Source organism: Hyalella azteca, unplaced genomic scaffold, assembly GCF_000764305.2.
Source record: "Hyalella azteca isolate HAZT.00-mixed unplaced genomic scaffold, Hazt_2.0.2 contig15363, whole genome shotgun sequence".
Classification (NCBI taxonomy): Eukaryota; Metazoa; Arthropoda; class Malacostraca; order Amphipoda; family Hyalellidae; genus Hyalella; species Hyalella azteca.
The window spans coordinates 31,651-37,650 of record NW_025945219.1 but is presented as its reverse complement, the minus strand read 5'-3'; the positions used below and the strand labels follow the sequence as shown (position 1 = coordinate 37,650).

The 6,000-nt window shown below is 36.1% G+C and overlaps 1 protein-coding gene across 1 annotated transcript in view; it reads right to left on the bottom strand.

Annotated features, from left to right (window-relative positions):
* Positions 1–5,728, bottom strand: part of LOC108666010 — a 40,604-nt gene extending 34,876 nt beyond the window's left edge. Inside the window, exon 1 of the mRNA XM_018152815.2 lies at positions 5,460–5,728. The gene's annotated coding sequence lies outside the window, so the exon portion shown is untranslated. The remainder of the gene's footprint in view (positions 1–5,459) is intronic.
* Positions 5,729–6,000: the final 272 nt, after the last annotated feature.

Here is a 6,000-nt window from a genome sequence, read left to right as displayed (position 1 = left end):
TACGGTTAACGGCCCAAACTCTTGGTTATACCGTGAGAACTTTACGGTTAACGGCCCAAACTCTTGGTTATACCGTGAGAACTTTACGGTTAACGGCCCAAACTCTTGGTTATACCGTGAGAACTGTACGGTTAACGGCCCAAACTCTTGGTTATACCGTGAGAACTGTACGGCTAACGGCCCAAACTCTTGGTTATACCGTGAGAACTGTACGGTTAGCGGCCCAAACTTTTGGTTATACCGTGAGAACTGTACAGTTAACGGCCCAAACCATCAGCTACGTCATAAGAATCGCACATGAGATTGCGCGGTAAACAGCTCCGTATCTCATTCGCGGCATTGAAATCACACGGTTTAGAACGCCAACTCTCACTCTTTGGCTACAGGAACGCTGTTCACCGCTGGCAACAGGAACGCTGTTCACCGCTGGCGCAATCGAAGTTAATTTTTTTGCAGGAAAGAACATAAAAAATATATGAACTGCACCAAAAAAACATTTATTTAGCAAAATTGCACAAGTTTTTGTAGACCAAATGAAATTCGAGAGCAGTTTGAGCCGCTCGGTTGTACCTCACTGAAAATTATGGTCGCCTAGAGACGATAATTTTCTCTAGATGTACCTAGTTTATATTATACAATTAAAGACTGAGACAAAACAATTAAAGACTAAGACAAAATAATTAAAGACTGAGACAAAATAATTGAAGACTGCGTCAAAATAATTAAAGACTGAGACAAAACAATCAAAGACTGCGACAAAACAATTAAAGACTGAGACAAAACAATCAAAGACTAAGACAAAATAAGTAAAGACTGCGACAAAATAAGTAAAGACTACGACAAAACAATTAAAGACTGAGACAAAATAATTAAAGACTGCGACAAAATAAGTAAAGACTGCGACAAAATAATTAAAGACTACGACAAAACATATAAAGACTGAGACAAAATAATTAAAGATTGCGAAAAAACAATTAAAGACTTAGACAAAATAATTAAATACTTAGACAAAATAATTGAAGATTACGCCAAATTATAATATTGCGCCAAGAAATAATATGGATTAAAACATTCAAGAGTCTATTTAATAGCGGCCATCGATAACGCGCCTATAGAAAGGCTGCTCTGCAGGTAGCGAAGAAATCAACGGTTTTGTGACCGCAAAAACGCTTAGAAAAACCAGACCACAACCGGATTTGTGGTCCATGTGACCACAATAGGAGGATGTCTCAGGGACGTCGATCCCTGAGTACATAGGGACGGCGATCCCTGAGTACATAGGGACGGTGATCCCTGAGTACATAGGGACGGTGATCCATGAGTACAAAGGGACGGTGATCCCTGAGTACATAGGGACGGTGATCCATGAGTACATAGGGACGGCGATCCCTGAGTACATAGGGACGGTGATCCCTGAGTACATAGGGACGGAGATCCCTGAGTACATAGGGACGGTGATCCTTGAGTACATAGGGACGACGATCCTTGAGTACATAGGGACGGAGATCCCTGAGTACATAGGGACGGTGATCCTTGAGTACATAGGGACGGTGGTCCCTGAGTACATAGGGACGGTGATCCTTGAGTACATAGGGACGGTGGTCCCTGAGTACACTATTTTCTCCACATTCACTTTTTTCAAAGACATTCACTGCTCCAACACAGCGCGTGCATGTGTGCTGCAAGTAAGCCACTCATTCGTGCATGTGTGTCTTGTGTTGTTAGTGGGGCAGATGGGTATGACGAATGGGTATCGCGAATGGGTACTACGAATGTGTATCACGAATGGTATTACGAATGGTATTACGAATGGATATTGCGAATGGGTATTATGAATGGGTATTACTAATACCCTGCTTCGCATCAGAAGTAACAGCAATGATCATCCATACCATAACATAATCATTTGATGTATTAATAAAAGCGAGTGCATGTCAAAAGTTCTATTGATCACTTCGTCGGTTAAGTTCTAGTAATCCTCGCTACATTCCAGCGACATTCAAACAACGTTGATTACGAACGGATTTGGTCGAACCAAAAACTTCGTTCAAAGTTGAAATAAGAAATTTATTTCAACGTTGAATGCCTGTGGCAAGTGTTAAGCCTTGCTAAGTCGTCCTCGTATTTTCCTGTATTTAACTGTATATACAGTATGTACATATCAGTATATTTTAGGCAGGTTTCATTGAAGACCAGAGAATTCGTTTTATTGACAATTTTCTTATTGGAAAATTAGAAAAAAGTATCAATAAAACGAATTCTCTGGTCTTCAATGAAATCTGCTTAAAAGAACATATTTTTCCAACCTATACTAATACCAGTATATGTGTACATACATGTATACCTTTGTATATATCTCTAACCTAGTATAAATATAAAACAAATAGAGTAATATAAATTGTTTACCAAATTCTGAAAACATCGCCGTTGCCATAGCGCTGTTGATTGCAACTTAAATTATATTGATCAAAATACTGTGGTTATTTTTATGTAAAAAAATTAGTCTCGATTGCTTCTCCATTTTTCAGTCCTGTTCGCCCATTTCCAACAAATTGGTTCTCATCATTCATCAGTTACAGCCCATTTAAACGCACATTTCACCCTATTTACACCATATTTAATATGTACCGCACGAATAAATCGCATCCCATTTTCTTGCACCTTTTACTTGTTCGCGTCTATTTATTTCCTCTATTATAGCTCATTTAAAATCTATGTTTAAAAATTAGAAATAAATTTATGCATATTTTACCCTATTACAACCAATTTGCCTTTACAGTTTGTAATTGACATTAAGTTATAAGAAAATTTGAAAAGAGAGTATTTTTGATAATATTTTCTTATGCCTATTGGACCAAAACATAATTTTATTTGCACTACGACTTTTCGGGATACATTAATAAGGTATAACAATAACAGCAGTGCTGAAGAGACTAGAACAACAACAGAAGCACGAAGAACAACATCAGACGACACCAGCACAACAACAGCAGCATGAAGAACAACATCAGACGACACCAGAACAACAACAACAGCACGAAGAACAACATCAGACGACACCAGCACAACAACAGCAGCACGAAGAACAACATCAGACGACACCAGAACAACAACAACAGCACGAAGAACAACATCAGACGACACCAGCACAACAACAGCAGTACGAAGAACAACATTATAACTGGTAACAACAAAATGTCAGCAACAACAGCAGCACGAAGAACAACATCAGACGACACCAGCACAACAACAGCAGCACGAAGAACAACATCAGACGACACCAGAACAACAACAACAGCACGAAGAACAACATCAGACGACACCAGCACAACAACAGCAGTACGAAGAACAACATTATAACTGGTAACAACAAAATGTCAGCAACAACAGCAGTGCGAAGAACAACATTATTGCTGGAAACAACAAAATGTCAGCAACAACAGCAGCACGAAGAACAACATTATTGTTGGAAACAACAAAATGTCAGCAACAACAGCAGTACGAAGAACAACATTGTTGCTGGAAACAACAAAATGTCAGCAACAACAGCAACTAGCGTTTGTTGAGAGCATCAATTGGCCTGAGGAATCTCTTCCTGTTGTTTGTTGGTGCCGCTGTTGGTGCAGTCAACGTGGTGCTGTTATAGCTGCTATTTGTTGATACTGTATGATGCTGTTATAGCTGTTATTTGTTGCTACTGTATGATGCTATTATAGCTGTTATTTGTTGCTAGTGTATGATGCTATTATAGCTGTTATTTCTTGCTACTGTATGGTGCTGTTATAGCTGTTATTTGTTGCTACTGTATGATGCTATTATAGCTGTTATTTGTTGCTACTGTATGATGCTATTATAGCTGTTGTTTGTTGCTACTGTATGATGCTGTTACAGCTGTTATTTCTTGCTACTGTATGATGCTGTTATAGCTGTTATTTGTTGCTACTGTATGATGCTATTATAGCTGTTATTTCTTGCTACTGTATGATGCTATTATAGCTGTTGTTTGTTGCTACTGTGTGATGCTGTTACAGCTGTTATTTCTTGCTACTGTATGATGCTGTTATAGCTGTTATTTGTTGCTACTGTATGATGCTATTATAGCTGTTATTTGTTGCTACTGTATGATGCTGTTATAGCTGTTATTTGTTGCTGCTGTTGCTTGTTCTGCCATGCTACTACAGCTGCTAGTCCTGCTTTTGATGTTGTTTGCTATTATAACGGTTGCTGTTGCCATATAAATGATCTATATTTAGGTTATTAATGCTTATGTAGTGGTAGGCTTGATTATTATTTTATTACGATTTTTGATGTAAATAACACAAAATGCAATTTTTCTTAAACCTCTGCTGTTTTTATTGTCGTTGGTGTTATTGTTGCTCCTGAAAATATTATTATTGTGACACATATACAGTGTATCATAGTTAATTGACTTTATTGATTAATTGATTGACTGTATTGATTAATTGATTGACTTTATTGATTAATTGATTGAATTTATTGGTTAATTGATTGAGTTTATTGATTAATTGANATCTTGCTATGTTCACGAAAAAAGACGTCAAGCTTCAAATATAAAATATATTGAAAAAAATATCTTGCTATGTTCACGAAAAAAGACGTCAAGCTTCAAATATAAAATATATTGAAAAAAATATCTTGCTATGTTCACGAAAAAAGACGTCAAGCTTCAAATATAAAATATATTGAAAAAAATATCTTGCTATGTTCACGAAAAAAGACGTCAAGCTTCAAATATAAAATATATTGAAAAAAATATCTTGCTATGTTCACGAAAAAAGACGTCAAGCTTCAAATATAAAATATATTGAAAAAAATATCTTGCTATGTTCACGAAAAAAGACGTCAAGCTTCAAATATAAAATATATTGAAAAAAATATCTTGCTATGTTCACGAAAAAAGACGTCAAGCTTCAAATATAAAATATATTGAAAAAAATATCTTGCTATGTTCACGAAAAAAGACGTCAAGCTTCAAATATAAAATATATTGAAAAAAATATCTTGCTATGTTCACGAAAAAAGACGTCAAGCTTCAAATATAAAATATATTGAAAAAAATATCTTGCTATGTTCACGAAAAAAGACGTCAAGCTTCATATATAAAAATATATAAAAAATGTATTGTGTTTGTTCACGAAAAATGACGTCAAGCTTCATATATAAAAATTTCTTGAAAAAATATCTTGCTAAAGCTTCAAACATAAAATACATAGAAAAAATATCTTTCTATGTTCACGAAAAAAAAATCCCGCAGTTGCCCGGCTGTAGAAAACAGGCTTTAGAATCAATATTGTCCTATTGCTTATATATTATTTACAATTATATTGACGCTGTGATCTCATTGTGTATAAGGAAATATGGTACGAACAATCGAAATTTCTAGACAATATGGAGAGTAATTGACGTCAGTAGAACGAATAATAAAAATAGTAACTCACTTATCGAGGATGCGCTGGAATTTCTGAACAGGATTCTCTTCGTGTCTTGGATCCTAATCCGATAGCCCTTACTTCAGATCCTATGTATGAAACACCTCAGCCTGAACCATGCATACACTTGACACTAGATTGACTAATAAGTCATCTACTTAACGGCTGTACATAAAATATTTCACTATAATTAGTTTTGTTTTAAAGTAAATCGCTCGGAGGACCCGAGAAGCGGGCGAGTTGGGACACGAGCTACACACACCCTCACAGCACAGCGGCAGGAGCCACACTGAACATTTTGTTCTAATTTTGAGTTGACTGCGGTACAGCAATCCTGGCTTCCTAGAAGAAAGGTAAGCTGAGCTACGTAAGACCTGTGTTCTCAGTCACAACGAAGTTATACCACATTTTTTCAACGTGATTTATAATAACCACTTTGATATTATGAGTCCGTCCTATTAACTAACTAATTAATTGACCTATTAACTTTAGGTAAATTTTCTACAATTCAACTCAATTTTCATCACGTATTTCACGTATCTCACAAATT